This window comes from Onychostoma macrolepis, chromosome 19, assembly GCF_012432095.1.
Source record: "Onychostoma macrolepis isolate SWU-2019 chromosome 19, ASM1243209v1, whole genome shotgun sequence".
In the NCBI taxonomy this organism is placed as follows: domain Eukaryota; kingdom Metazoa; phylum Chordata; class Actinopteri; order Cypriniformes; family Cyprinidae; genus Onychostoma; species Onychostoma macrolepis.
The window spans coordinates 18,005,988-18,021,439 of NC_081173.1; the positions used below are offsets into that span (position 1 = coordinate 18,005,988).

General features: G+C 35.4%; 1 protein-coding gene across 1 annotated transcript in view; it reads right to left on the minus strand.

The window, feature by feature from the left end:
- csmd3b (CUB and Sushi multiple domains 3b) overlaps positions 1-15,452 on the minus strand; it is a 420,302-nt gene that overhangs the window by 247,158 nt on the left and 157,692 nt on the right.

Consider the following 15,452-nt stretch of genomic DNA (forward strand, 5'->3'; position numbering starts at 1 on the left):
TATTGTTAGAAAAGACTTCTATTTTGAACAAATGCTGCTCATTAACATTTTAAACAATCAAAGAAAAAAGTATCACAAGTTCCAAAAAAACAATATGAAGCAGCACAACAGTTTCAACACTCATAATAAATCAGCATATTAGAATGATTTCTGAAGGAATAATGATGAAGTAGTGAGAAGTAATGATGCTGAAAATTCAGCGCTGCATCACAGAAATAAATTCTGATAAAGTACATTGAAATAGGAAACCAATATTAGAAATTGCAATAAGATTTCACAGTATTACTGTTTAATCTGTATTTTTGATCGAATAAATACAGCCTTAATGAGCAGAAGAGACTCCCTTAAAAAAAACATAAAACATCTTACTGATCCCAAACTTTTGAGAGGCAGTGTACGTATGCATATACAGACATATATACGAACATACATAATTAGACATATAATATACATATATTTTTTCTATATGTAAATTCTGTAAGTTCAAGACTTGTTCAAACATTTCTTCTAATACTTACATAGCCATTTCCACAGTAATTTATTAATACCTATGAGTTTCATTATTATAGTTATGTTTATAGTTATATTGTAGAAACATTTTAATGAGCCTGTTGCTTAGGAGAGTCTCATTATCATGACATAATTACACTACAGGCTGAAGAAACATTTGCATCAAATTCTGTTAATCTAATTCAACCATAAATTAATTCACAACAGACATTACTCAATATGTTAATTATCCTGAATACTATCAACACAATCAGCACAAAATAACATGCTAATGTCTCTAGACTAATCGACTGTAATGCCAGAAAAAATAAAAAATAAAAAATCACCAATATAAACATTATAGGAGACAATGGGGGTTAAAGGCTGGATTTTTTAAATCCCACAGCACGCACACCTACACAGGTTGCAAAATACTATGACTATTTTATGATTTGTGATATTACTGTATGTTACAATAATACAAGAATGAATTTGTTATTAACTATAAATTAGTAAAAATTAGTTAAAAATAAATGTTGCAGATTTGTGTAGCTAATGTGGATCAACTAACGTGATTAAATATGTGAATAATGTTACACATAGCTACAAAGGCCCTTATATTTGCATTTCCCCCCCTTAAGAGTGCTTTTTATCCAGTTATACCAAATATTTCAAGTATTTCAGCTTGTGCACACAATATAAAGCAAAGTTTTATTACTTTTATTTTTTTCTTTATGTAATAACATAAAAAGAGGGAAGCTTTGAAATGCTGCAAATAGTCATCTTCAAATGAAAGTGGATTTTTAATAGGATAAAACTCAATGGTAAAAACTAAATGGTAATGCATTCCCATAGAACGCCCCTTTCTAGGAAGTGTGCCCAGTGTCCACAATGGAGAGGCTTTGGCCAAAGCACTGGACATTATTACAGATGCAAAGAGCCCAGCCAAAACATGAACTATTACACTGCTGGAGAACAGCAGAGAGTTACAGCCTCCACAACACAAAGGAAAACAAGGTACGTGGAGCCATGTTTAATCTCTATCTTTACTGGGACTCTCAGAATGTTTAATTCATCACTGAAGAATTCAGGCCACCGACTCACAAAGCTCTGACTGCAGCACACACACAGACACAGACACACACACACACACAGACACACAACAGCATGTATACAATCACAGATTAAATCAATGTGAAAATACACTACTACTCAAAAGTTTGGGGTTTGTGAGATTTTTTAATGCCTTGTGCCTCGAAAATACAATAGTATATTGTGCTTTAAAACAACTTTTTTAAATATAATTTGTTGGCAAACTGAATTTTCAGCAGTCATTACTTCAGTCTTCAGTGTCACATGATCCTTCAGAAATCATTAATAAGCTTATTTGGTGCTAAAGGAACATTACTAATTATTATCACAGTTAAAAACAGTTGTGCTGCTTAACATGGAATATTTGATCAATAGAAAGTTCAAAAGAACAGCATTTATTCAAAATTATTTTTATAATAATGTAAAAGTCTTCACTTTCCTTTTTATCTTTAATATATATATATATATATATATATATATACATATATATATATATATATATATATATATATATATATATATAGTGCTCAATAATGGTGACAATCAACAAATTTTTAAATTTTAATATACAGTAACTACTCAACAGATAACTATAAGTGACAATAAATAACAGAAAGACAGCAAATGGTGAAATAATCTTCCCATAAAAGTATGTGCATCATTTATTTATGATGCAAAGCATATTGGGAACTGAAAAACCCTTGACAAATTGTTCAATATGAAACTCTTTGTTCAGGCAACACTGCCTAGTTGGAATAACATCTTGCGGAATATTGTTGGTCTACTATGTGTTTTTTTTTTTTAGAATGTAGATTCAAAATAATTCATATTTTCAGCGTGTGACTCAAAAAGCTCTGCATGCTGAATAAAATGTAATTGCTTTTTGACAGTGCACAAATACAAACAGTCACGCAAATAAAACAGATGGATACCTCCAAGAACACAGAGTTAAGCCAATACACACAAAAACAACACATGATGCTGCATATTTTGACAAATTTCCATGTAATTGGCTTTTTCCTCCTCATTCACATGCTCAATTGATATGTAGCAGGTTGGCAGAGCAGCTGCCCAATATGGTCATGAGGAATTTATCACACGTCTCCACCTTACAAACCACCATCTGGGAGTGTGATTAAAATGCAAGTTCATGGCGACTTTAAGCCGAATGCTTTCCTTCCAACTCTACTCCTTCAAGAGATTCTCATACTTCTCCACACTAATGGCTTCCCTCATCCTTACAGTCATCGGCTGAGGCAGTATTAAAAAAAACCTGTATTTAAAGTTCCCTGGGGACCGAGATCTACAACGAAAAGATGTTCTCTGTCCTTGAGCGAGAGACGTTAGACACAGAAGACAAATCAAACACAGATCTTCACTTCACTTCGTATTGGACACAAACTAAAGCACACAAAACAGAGCGACTGTGATGTCCGATCAGTTGACTGTTTCTGCTTTTAAGGGCCTTTCCAGACTGGCAGCCATTTTGGCTCTATCGCACAGCTCCAAATGAAATTCATACCACAGCCTGAGCCACTGTGGCACGCACCACTGCCTTTGGGTAAAGAGAGAGTCAATGTGCTGATTTTAGAATTTTACAGATTTCTGCTTATGGCTATGTAGCACATATAAAAATAAAGTTACTCTGTAAGGCCTGCATACATGTACGGTACATGAGATGAAGAAGTAGAGAGGGTTTTGACTGATATCAGCAAATACTTTGTGCTTGGCTGTGTAATAATTGAAGCAGAACTAACAATAACATGTCTGTTGCTGCAGGAAATTATTAAATAGTTTAGTTATCATTAGCCATTACTAAATCTTGTAAGGATATATAAATGTAAAATAAATAGATAAATGTGAAAAATAAACTAAACAACACAATTAATAAAAATAAATGTATTAAACATGATAAAATTATAAATATTTAATGGTAATAAACATTTTTTTTTTTTTTTATTTTACAGGCAGTAGACATAACCCATCTTGTAACATTTAATACATTAATAAATTTAGTTAATTTGAAATTAATTAATAATAATAATAAAAAAAAAATCATGAGCATTTGTTCTTTAACATCCCCAAACATTTGTTATTAACAAAATACCAACAACAACATTAATAAAAGTAATAAAATAATGTAAAGTCTTGTAACAATATATATATATATATATATATAGATAGATAGATAGATAGATAGATAGATAGATAGATAGATAGATAGATAGATAGATAGATAGATAGATAGATAGATAGATAGATATAGATATATCAGAATAATATCAAAGTTCCAGTACACTGGAAATTGATAATTACATAATAATAGCCTCATTATATAGTTATGTTTATATGATAAACTATTTGTGACCCTGGACCAACAGTCATAAGGGTCAAGTTTTTGAAATTGAGATTTATACATCATCTGAAAGCTGAATAATAAACTTTCCATTGATGTATGGTTTGTTAGGATCGGACAATATTTAGCCGAGATACAATTATTTGAAAATCTAGAATCTGAGGGTGCAAAAAATAAAAAATAAATTAAAGTATTAAAGAAAATCGCCTTTAAATTTACAAAATATCTTCATGGAACATGATCTTTACTTAATATCCTAATGATTTTTGGCATAAAATAAACATTTATAATTTTGACCCATACAATGTATTGTTGGCTATTGCAACAAATATATCTGTGCGACTTATGACTGGTTTTGTGGTCCAGGGTCACATTTTTCTGTTATGTACACTCCCAGAAAAAAGGAACAAAAGCATATACGCATAATCATATACACATATACACACATACCTAAAGGGTAACTTTTTTTCTGAAAGTGTTGCGACCAAAGTAAAATCTAGGTAGAGAAGTACTGGTTCTTTTGAAAGACGAATAAAAAAGCACACAGGGAAGGTTTGTTCAGTACAAAGCCCTCTCAGAGAGCCGCTAGCTTCACACTAATTGTCTCAGCTCCTGTACAAATGCACCTGCAAACAGGCCTCGGACCACTAAGCCCTCAAGGGGGGTCCGAGGTACAGAACGAGTGGGATCACTAGCCGGATTAGCAAGGATCCCACCTGACTACAGTGACTAAGCATGATGGGGACTTGGCAGGAATTGCTCTGGAAGACCCATTCTGAAGGACTGTGACGCTCCAGAACACTGCAGCTCCTGCCAGGCACTGCTGTCCGAGCTTCTTATCTCTCACTTGGCAAAGCTGACAGCCTCTGGTTGCCTGCCACCTCCACTTTAGGCCGGCTGCTCTCTGAGCAGCCTGCGGTCTGTGGAGCCGCTGATAAATGCCCTAACGCTGCCCATCCCGACCCACTGAATGTCACTGAACTCTTAGCTCCAAACTCTCCTCACTTTCTGAAAGCACATTAGGAGAAGGCCAACTTTAATGGGTTATATAGCCCATCTAATTTTTTTTTCTTTGAAGAGACCCTGAGTTTTGTTTTAAGCTACTAAAGGCTTTTGAAGGACACCAAGCGTGTAGAGAACGTGTTTTTTGAGCTAACACTAATAGGGATATTTGGTTACAGTATAGGATAGAAAATAGTATGTGCAGTGTTCAGAAGAGATTTGAGAATGCCTATAATAATAATAATAATAATAATAATAATAATATACATGCATATACTCTTAAAATAAATTGATGATATGAATTTGAATTTAATTGAATTAGCAGCCAGGATTCAAAATCAAAATACACATTATTATTATTATTATTATTATTATTATTATTATTATTAGGTAACACTTATTATTATTAATAATTATTATTATTAGGTAACACTTTATTTTAAGGTGTCCTTGTTACACATGCTACATGTACTTACTATTATAATAACAATTAATTATGCATAATTACATGCAAGTAACCTTAAGTCAAACCCTAATAATAATTCCTTACATTTATATAGCGCTTTTCTAGGCACTCAAAGCGCTTTACATTGTGAGGGAGGAGGGGGGGGGGGTCTCCTCATCCACCACCAGTGTGCAGCATCCACCTGGATGATGCGACGGCAGCCATAGTGCGCCAGAACGCCCACCACACACCAGCTTATTGGTGGAGAGGAGACAGAGTGTTATTTAGCAAGAACACAATCTGTTGATCAATACTGACAGCAAAGACTTTCTTTTCAAAAGATTGATTTGAACAGTTGAAATTTGTAAGAGTCTAGAAAAAAATAAAGAAATCTTTGTTTCCACAAAAATATTAATCAGCACAAATGTTTTCAATAATGATAATAACAAATGCTGAGCACCGAATCAGCAAATTAGAATGATTTCTGAAGCATCATGTGACACTGAAGACTGACTTGAGTAATGGCTGCTGAAAATTCAGCCTTGTCATCCCAATAATAAATGCAATATTTAAATATATTAAATAGACCATAATATTTCACAATAATACAGTTTTACTGTTTTTTTGATCAAATAAATGCTGCCTTGGTGAGCATTAAAGACTCATTTCAATTAAAGACTTCTTTACATTGAAAATCGTACTTACACAAGTAAATCAAGAGTGCAAGTTATGCATGTAGCTATGCATTCAATTAAATCCGCCTAACTGTGTGTACATGCTGAGGGAACCTAAAGTCCATGTATCTCAAGGTCACACCGAAGGCACTTCCTGCTCAGAATGCTGCTTCCATCCGGGTGCTGTAGATTTCCCAGAAGTGAACGTCGGTTAGTGTGCCAACAAAATTGATTGGAACGTGGAATGCATAACATTACTCTCAATTGATGTTCAATTCACTTTAGTCTCCCCCTCCCCCCTTGTTGTTATTTAAGATTTTGGCAAAGAAATGAAGAAAAGCACAAATTATATGAAAAACACCTTTGTGTGCCAGTCTATTACAAAAGGAAGGGCTTTTCAATGACACAGACATGGTGGATTAAAATGAAAATAATCTTCATTTCAAGCTCATATCCTGAGATAAAGCAACTACACAATACCTATATTGTTTCTGATCATGTACATTTATTAAAAACATGCCTCAAGGATTTTCCAAAAAAAACTACTGTATTGCGTTTCTTAAAAGCTTTTTTAAATAGACTCCATCCTGACAGCATGAAGAGACTTTCTGCCTTTTCGCTGGGATGATAGTCTGTATAATTTTTCATCATGGTTAGGTAACTTTGTATTTGTAGCCTTTAGATGCCAGGTTGCTTTACATGTTCACAGAATTAAAAGGGCACTGTTAATTATCCTCCCGCTCTTGCCTCTCATCCAAACACAGAGTGAGCTGGAGGGGTCCTCTTCTGGCATTCAAGCACACAGTCTGTGTGTGTGTCACGGCTAGACAGAATCTGCAGCCATTTTCACATTTTCTGCTCTGATTTTGGGGAAAATCTGTGTAATGGATTTCAATGTGATAAAATGTGTTAAACTGAGTGCTGCGATATTCAAGCATTACTAAACAAGCCAAAATTTTGATGTGGAGCTTTAAGGCATTCCAAATTTATTTTTCACTGGGAAAAAAAATAAATAAATAAAAAATAAAAAAAGAATAAAAATAAAACAAAACAAAATAAAATAAAATAAAGTTTGGGTTAAGATTATTATTATTATTATTTTAATTATTCAGCAAAGATGCATTAAATGGATTCAAACTGACAGTAAAGACATTTATAGTATTACCAAAGATTTCTATTTCAAATAAATGCTGATCTTTGGAATTTTCTATTCATCAAATAATAAGAAAATACTAAGAATACAAATAATAAGAAAAGTATCACAGGATATTAAGCAGCACAACTGTTTTCAACATTTACAATAATAAGAAATATCACTGTTTATTTTATTATATTATTATAGAATATATATTAAAATAGTTTATATTATTGTAATATTATTATTTTTCCTGTATTTTTGATCAAATAAGCCTTGCTGAGCATACAGTGGTGTGAAATAAAAAAAATTGGGGCCCTTTCCAATATTTTATTTTTTTAAATATTTGTCACACTTGAATGATTCAGATCATCAAATTAATTTTTATATTACACAAAGATAACCCGAGTAAATACAAAATGCAGTTTTGAAATAATGATTTCATTTATTAAAGGAAAAAAGCTGTCCAAACCTGCCTGGCCCTACGTGAAATAGTAATTGCCCCCTAAATCTAATAACTGGTTGTGCCACCCTTTGCAGCAACAACTGCAATCAAGCGTTTGCGATAACTGGAAATGAGTCTTTCACGTCACTGTGGAGTAATCTGGCCCACTCTTCTTTACAGAATTGTTTTAATTCAGCCACATTGGAGGGTTTTCAAGCATGAAAGGACTGTTTAAGGTCATGCCACAGCATCTCAATTGGATTTAAGCCCGGACCTTGACTTGGCCACTCCAAAACCTTAATTTTGTTTTTCTTGAGCCATTCAGAGATGGACTTGCCGGTGTGTTTGGGATCACTGTCCTGCTGCATAACCCAAGTGCGCTTGAGCTTGAGGTCACAAACTGATGGCCGGACATTCTCCTTCAGGATTTTCTGATAGAGTGCAGAATTCATGGTTCCATCAATTATGACAAGTCATCCAGGTTCTGAAGCTGCAAAGCAGCCCCAGACCATCACGCTACCACCACCATGTTTGACTGTTGATATGATGTTCTTTTTATGAAATACTGTGTTGGTTTTACGGCAGATGTAATGGGACACACACCTTCCAAAAAGTTCAACTTTTGTCTCATCAGTCCACAGAATATTTTCCCAAAAGTCTTGGGGATAATCAGGATATATCAGGATATACAGGGGGGCAATTAATTTTTCACGTAAGACCAGGTAGGTTTGGACAGCTTTTTTCCCTTAATAAATAAAATCATCATTTACAAACTGCATTTTGTATTTATTTGCATTATCTTTGTGTAATATTACAGTTTGAATCTTTTAAAGGGGTCCTATTATGCTTTTTCATTTTTTGAATTTTAGTCAGTGTGTAGTGTGCATGTTTGGGCATAAAAAAGATTTTAAAATTTACAAATCTCAAAGTCCACTCCAAAGGGAGATATTTTCATTTTTTTTAAAAATCCCTTTTCTAGAACTACAACGAATGGCTTGTTTGGACTACAGCGTTGTTTTCTGGGTTTTGTGATATCACAAAGCGGCCCATTAGAATATCATTAAAATAAATCTTGCCTACGGAAATTCGATTGGTTGGGGGTGGGGAGGGGTGAGGTCGTGGTTAGAACGCTTGGTTGAGTGCATCAGACAAGAAGAAGACGAAGTGCTGCTGTAGCGTCAGGTTTTCACAAGTTAGCCGTTTGTGCCAGGCTGGGGAGAAGGGTATTGTAATAATGTAAATTATGTGAAAAATAAAGTGTTTTTTGAACCACCAAGCGTGAGAGCATGTTCTAGTACACCCCCAAAACAAAATCAAGACTTTGTAAAAGAGCATAATAGGACACCTTTAAGTGACAAATATGCAAAAAAACAAAAACAAAAAAGAAAAAAACAAGAAGGGGGCAAAAACTTTTTCACGGCATTTTAAGATATTTCTTTGAAAAATACTTCTAAAAAAATCCCATCAAAATTTGTGCCTAAAGCGCAATTTTGTAACCCAGACTTCCATTAGTAATTTTTCTATAAATCACTAGTACATACATGTATGAGAATGCTAACAGTTAGCTTTACATCACATCTTTCCATTTCTCAACAGCGTCTTTTGCTATAAGCTAAACAACCAGGTCACATCTTGAAGTCTGTGTTTTTGTAATATTCTCTGCACACTCATCTGTCAAGCGACTGTATGATATTCAACAAACAACATCATCTTGGTACAAACATGTTAAGGCAAACTAGCCTTCACCTCGCAAACACAATCTTCCATTGCTCAAATAACCTGCACTTCAGATAAATAAACCGCGAGTTATCGCACACGCTCTACAACACGGCCCGGAGAATGAAAAGGAAGCATCTGCGGCATTGAATTATCTATGACTACAATGCACTGGACTCCCATAGTGCAGTAAACAGTAAGTGAGGTTGCCTTGCCCTTTGAAACATGGTCAATACACTGCCTTCCTGTGAGTGATGGAGAGGGACAAAAGTGATCTAATCCAATCATCTCCAATAAGAGTAGAGGATGAATTGTGATGGGAGGTAATGAGCAGTTGTCTGGAGTTAATCCCACTGTCTCTCCGGTGAGAAATGGCTCATTCTTCTTCCGTCCCAAGCAGAACTGAGACGTTTCAGGCCTTGATTTGAATGGCTGTGTGAGATATCTGTTTCCGGCCAGGAGTCATTTGTTGGGCAACAATTTCTTTTTACTTTAAGCCCTGAGATGTAGCACTTCTAAAATTGTACTTTGGCAGATACAGCGGATAAAACTTTAAGGGAAAGGATATGATGCTACAATACGTTTATGGCAGCCGAGCTGTCGCATTCTGGCTTCAATCATGTCTGCTCTCACAACAATGCTGGATCTAATCACTCTCGTCGCATTCTGACTTGCACAGTGGGTTCAGGCTGAAGTGATGACTTTCTGAAATGCTGACAGGCCGGACAAGCTCACAGACCAAGAGCTGCTAGAGATATCTGTACTCCAGCTGCACTGAAGCTGTCAGAGCAGCATCATAAGCCACGCAGCAGACTGTGGCCCTCTTAAAGAGCCGGGTGACGGATCCAGAGGAGGAATGACGATGCAGCTATCAGTGGAAGCTCAGGGGAACTTAAATCAGAGGGAAATGAATTGAGAGGGGAGAAGCAGACTGGTAAAGCGAGCAGCACATACCTTAATGCCTGCAATGGTTCAACACTTCAAAGGGATGAGCAATTGTAAGCCATCAGATAAAAAGCAGTGAGTAAAAACCTGGAATTCAAAATCTAATTTAAATCAGGAAATACAAAATGTTTTATTATTATAAAATAATTAAAACAAATAAATGTTATGCTTTTCACTGAAATTGTTATAATAAAATGATATAATAAAAATTATTATTATTATTATTATTTTCACAACAATAATCTATAATTCAAAATCTAATTTAAACCAGAAAGTAAACAAAACATTTAAGATTAAAAACAAATGTTATGACCCAAAATGAATGAAAACAATGTAAGATTCTGAATGCTCAGAAACTATATGTTAATATGTCAGAAATATATCACTTATTCAATTGAAATTTTCACTCAAATTATGTTTATAATAATATCACACTTGACAATTTGTTAAAATAAATATTTTCAGATATGAAAATAAACATTTTTTCTTTGCTGTTATTGCAACAATTAAAATGGAGAATAAAACCCTTCATATTAATGCTAAAACAGCAAATGCCTTCTTTTCTAGTTAGCACAGACCACTTACAACATCATTAATTGACAATTAGCAGCAAATAATTTGATGAAATGCGACAATAACTGTCTGTGTAATTTCCTAATTAAAGTTTGCACTAGCAAGAATAAAAATGAAGCATTTTACATGTAACCTCATATAAGATACAGTACGTGCTTTGAACCACCACTTTTTGTTTTTCTAAATCATCTTTGCAACAGAAAACAGGTGCAAAATAGCCAATAAATTATCATATTAATATATCTACATTAACATTTCAATTTCCAGCACAGCTGCCCTTAACCTGCTTGAACTCTGCGCTCTGGGTAACATCAGGGGCGCTTCCAGGGCAACCTGCCCAAAATGCAGAGATACTCTGAGCTGAAAACACTTCAGTAAATAAGCTGCTCAATCAGAGAGCACTAAGACTGCAGCAGGGAGAATGAAGCTCATCATTTATTAAAGACATCAATTATGCGTCGCTGGAATGCACCGAACTACCTGTGGTGCTTTTTTTTTATAATAGTTTTTACGTTTCCAACGTCTCCTGGCTTTGACTAATCCAATAAGAGGTATTCGTTGAAAGGCAGTGACCCAGAAGTGCGCGAAAGAGATGTCAGGACATTCTGTAAACGACAGGTTAGATCTGCGATGTGGTGAGGGGTGGCGTCACCTAATCCGAATTCACAAAAAAAGGTCAGGCGCACACAAGTTTGCAAAACAAATTAATTATACACAAGACAGATTAATGCGCAGCAAAACTAATGCCAGATATGATTAAGTGATGAGGCAGGTTTATCTGTTGATCTAGTCTCGGATGAATGAGCAGTGCAAACACAGGGCAGTGAAGCTTGTTGCGTTCACATCTACATGTATCAGCAGCTCCCTCAGATGTCCGCTGTGCTTTGTTTATGCAGCAATCAGCATTGGAGACGGACCGGCCCATCTACATAACATGCATATTCAAATCAGGCTCTCTGGCTCGCTTTAAAAATCCTCTTTGACGTCCCCTTGCTTGCCGCTAAGAGACTGTCTTAAATAAATCACTGTAAACAATGTGTTAACACGTCGCCGCTGCGTGCCTGAAGCCATTACGTACCCCCTCGACCGCTTGCTTCGAATCATGGGAAATCTTACGAGCACTTAACGGAGCTGCAAGTGTTGCCAACTTCCGCAGAGGAGAGTAAGGGACACTCTTGGTCTTGTCTTTTTTTTTAGGACGATATGGGACACCCTGCATTTCTTTACACGACATGTGAGTTTTAGATAAACTCTTGATGGCAGATAACCAGCGAGCACAGTACACTAAAACAAAATTCTAGAAAGGCCTGCAGCCAAAATAGTCACTGCATGACTGAGTTAAGTGCTAAATATATTTGAGTGGCTTGATTTTAGTTTATTGACTATTACATCTGTTGAAAAAAAAAAATGTTTCATAATAAAGTGTCACATGCTATAACACGCACATCAGTTACATTAGCTGTCAACTAGATAAATGATACGTAACTCCAGTTATTAAATTATATAAATTATTGTACATATATATTTTAAGATGAAAAGAACTAAACTTAAATGTGCTTTGCATTTTAGACATTTTAATGAACAAACCCAGTTAAGAATGTACACCAATGATATGCATAAAAAAATAATGGAATTACATTTGCATTTAATCTCAATCGACTTGGCACTTTATATCCCACAATGGTGCCTTGATATCTCAGAGTAAGATTTTATATCTGACAATGTGACTCAGTGTTATTGTCAACTAAAACTAAAACTATTAATTGAATTATTGAATTACTTTTTGCTTTGCCAACTAACCTAAATAAATTTAAATTGTACTAATAAAAAATAAGTAAAATTAAAAACTATGAACGGTATATATATATATATATATATATATACACATATACATATATACAAACCCGATTCCAAAAACGTTGAGACACTGTACAAATTGTGAATAAAAAAGGAATGCAATAATTTACAAATCTCATAAACTTATATTTTATTCACAATATAATATAGATAAAATATCAAATGTTGAAAGTGAGACATTTTGAAATGTCATGCCAAATATTGGCTCATTTTGGATTTCATGAGAGCTACACATTCCAAAAAAGTTGGGACAGGTAGCAATAAGAGGCTGGAAAAGTTAAATGTACATATAAGGAACAGCTGGAGGACCAATTTGCAACTTATTAGGTCAATTGGCAACATGATTGGGTATAAAAAGAGCCTCTCAGAGTGGCAGTGTCTCTCAGAAGTCAAGATGGGAAGAGGATCACCAATTACCCCAATGCTGCGGCGAAAAATAGTGGAGCAATATCAGAAAGGAGTTTCTTAGAGAAAAATTGCAAAGAGTTTGAAGTTATCATCATCTACAGTGCATAATATCATCCAAAGATTCAGAGAATCTGGAACAATCTCTGTGCGTAAGGGTCAAGGCCGGAAAACCATACTGGATGCCCGTGATCTTCGAGCCCTTAGACGGCACTGCATCATCACATACAGGAATGCTACTGTAATGGAAATCACAACATGGGCTCAGGAATACTTCCAGAAAACATTGTCGGTGAACACAATCCACCGTGCCATTCGCCGTTGCCGGCTAAAACTCTATAGGTCAAAAAAGAAGCCATATCTAAACATGATCCAGAAGCGCAGGCGTTTTCTCTGGGCCAAGGCTCATTTAAAATGGACTGTGGCAAAGTGGAAAACTGTTCTGTGGTCAGACGAATCAAAATTTGAAGTTCTTTTTGGAAAACTGGGACGCTATGTCATCCGGACTAAAGAGGACAAGGGCAACCCAAGTTGTTATCAGCGCTCAGTTCAGAAGCCTGCATCTCTGATGGTATGGGGTTGCATGAGTGCGTGTGGCATGGGCAGCTTACACATCTGGAAAGGCACCATCAATGCTGAAAGGTATATCCAAGAATAATAACAACATATGCTCCCATCCAGACGTCGTCTCTTTCAGGGAAGACCTTGCATTTTCCAACATGACAATGCCAGACCACATACTGCATCAATTACAACATCATGGCTGCGTAGAAGAAGGATCCGGGTACTGAAATGGCCAGCCTGCAGTCCAGATCTTTCACCCATAGAAAACATTTGGCGCATCATAAAGAGGAAGATGCGACAAAGAAGACCTAAGACAGTTGAGCAGCTAGAAGCCTGTATTAGACAAGAATGTAGACAAGAATAGGACAACATTCCTATTCCTAAACTTGAGCAACTTGTCTCCTCAGTCCCCAGACGTTTGCAAACTGTTATAAGAAGAAGAGGGGATGCCACACAGTGGTAAACATGGCCTTGTCCCAACTTTTTTGGGATGTGCTGATGCCATGAAATTTAAAATCAACTTATTTTTCCCTTACAATGATACATTTTCTCAGTTTAAACATTTGATGTCATCTGTTGTATTCTGAATAAAATACTGAAATTTGAAACTTCCACATCATTGCATTCTGTTTTTATTCACAATTTGTACAGTGTCCCAACTTTTTTGGAATCGGGTTTGTGTGTATATATATATCTATATATATGACAAAAGCACACATTAATTACTAAAACTTAAATCTAAAATTAAAACAAAAACTAAACTAAAAATATAAAAAATGAAAAAAATTCAAATAAATAAATAAATGCTACACTAAACTATAAATAAACAGATTTTAGCATTTTAAATTTATAACTCACGATTACCTTTTGTATTTTGTACTCTGATGTTTCCACAAGAAAGTGACGGAGAGTTTACAGATTGTCTAATTAAAAAAAAAAAGTTCAAAAAGTTGTGTAGCTGTTTGGGTGTGAGATAGTAAAATACAGAACAAACTGTGCTTCATGTGGATTTAAATATATACTGTCCCCTTAAATATGTGATGATTCAGTATCATATGGTGCAGTAGACACCCCAGAGCAAAATTTGAGTGCTCCATGCAGCCCTATATGACACTGACTGATATCAAAACCATACTTTCCAAATGAGATGTAATTAAAAACTTGGCTTGAGTTCAATTTATTATGTTAAAGCGAAGAGGAAGGGCATTTCGGGCGATCAATACTCATGTTCATTTCCTCTAAGAGCTGCACACAGTACAAGAGCGCATTGAATTTTTCGCTTTTAACAAATGTAGCGAAGCGTACGAAGAAGAAAACAAAAAAACTTGGTAATAATTACCCATCTTTTACCCATCATCACCAGGGTAGACAAGGCTGGAGGGAGTGAATCAATAGCCCAATTTGAGCCCAATCAATAAGCAGCAGAGGTGAAATATTATGATGATATAAACATTAGACGCTTCCATTATGACTAACGATTACATCCATAAGGTACAGCTGGAAACGACACACGATGCACAGGCACGGCAACAACACCAAATGAGGAAACGCTTGCTGTTAAAACATGCAAGATTACATCTAAATCACAGACTTGTTGGATTACACACAGTTACAAAGGTGAGATCACGGATGGGGGCGATGGCTCATTTAAGATGTCCATGAGATTAGGCAAAGATTTGACAGGAAGCTGCTACCGTTTGCACCACAAGACAGATGAGCATGGGAATAAACACCAGAGGGCAAGGCATTTGGAC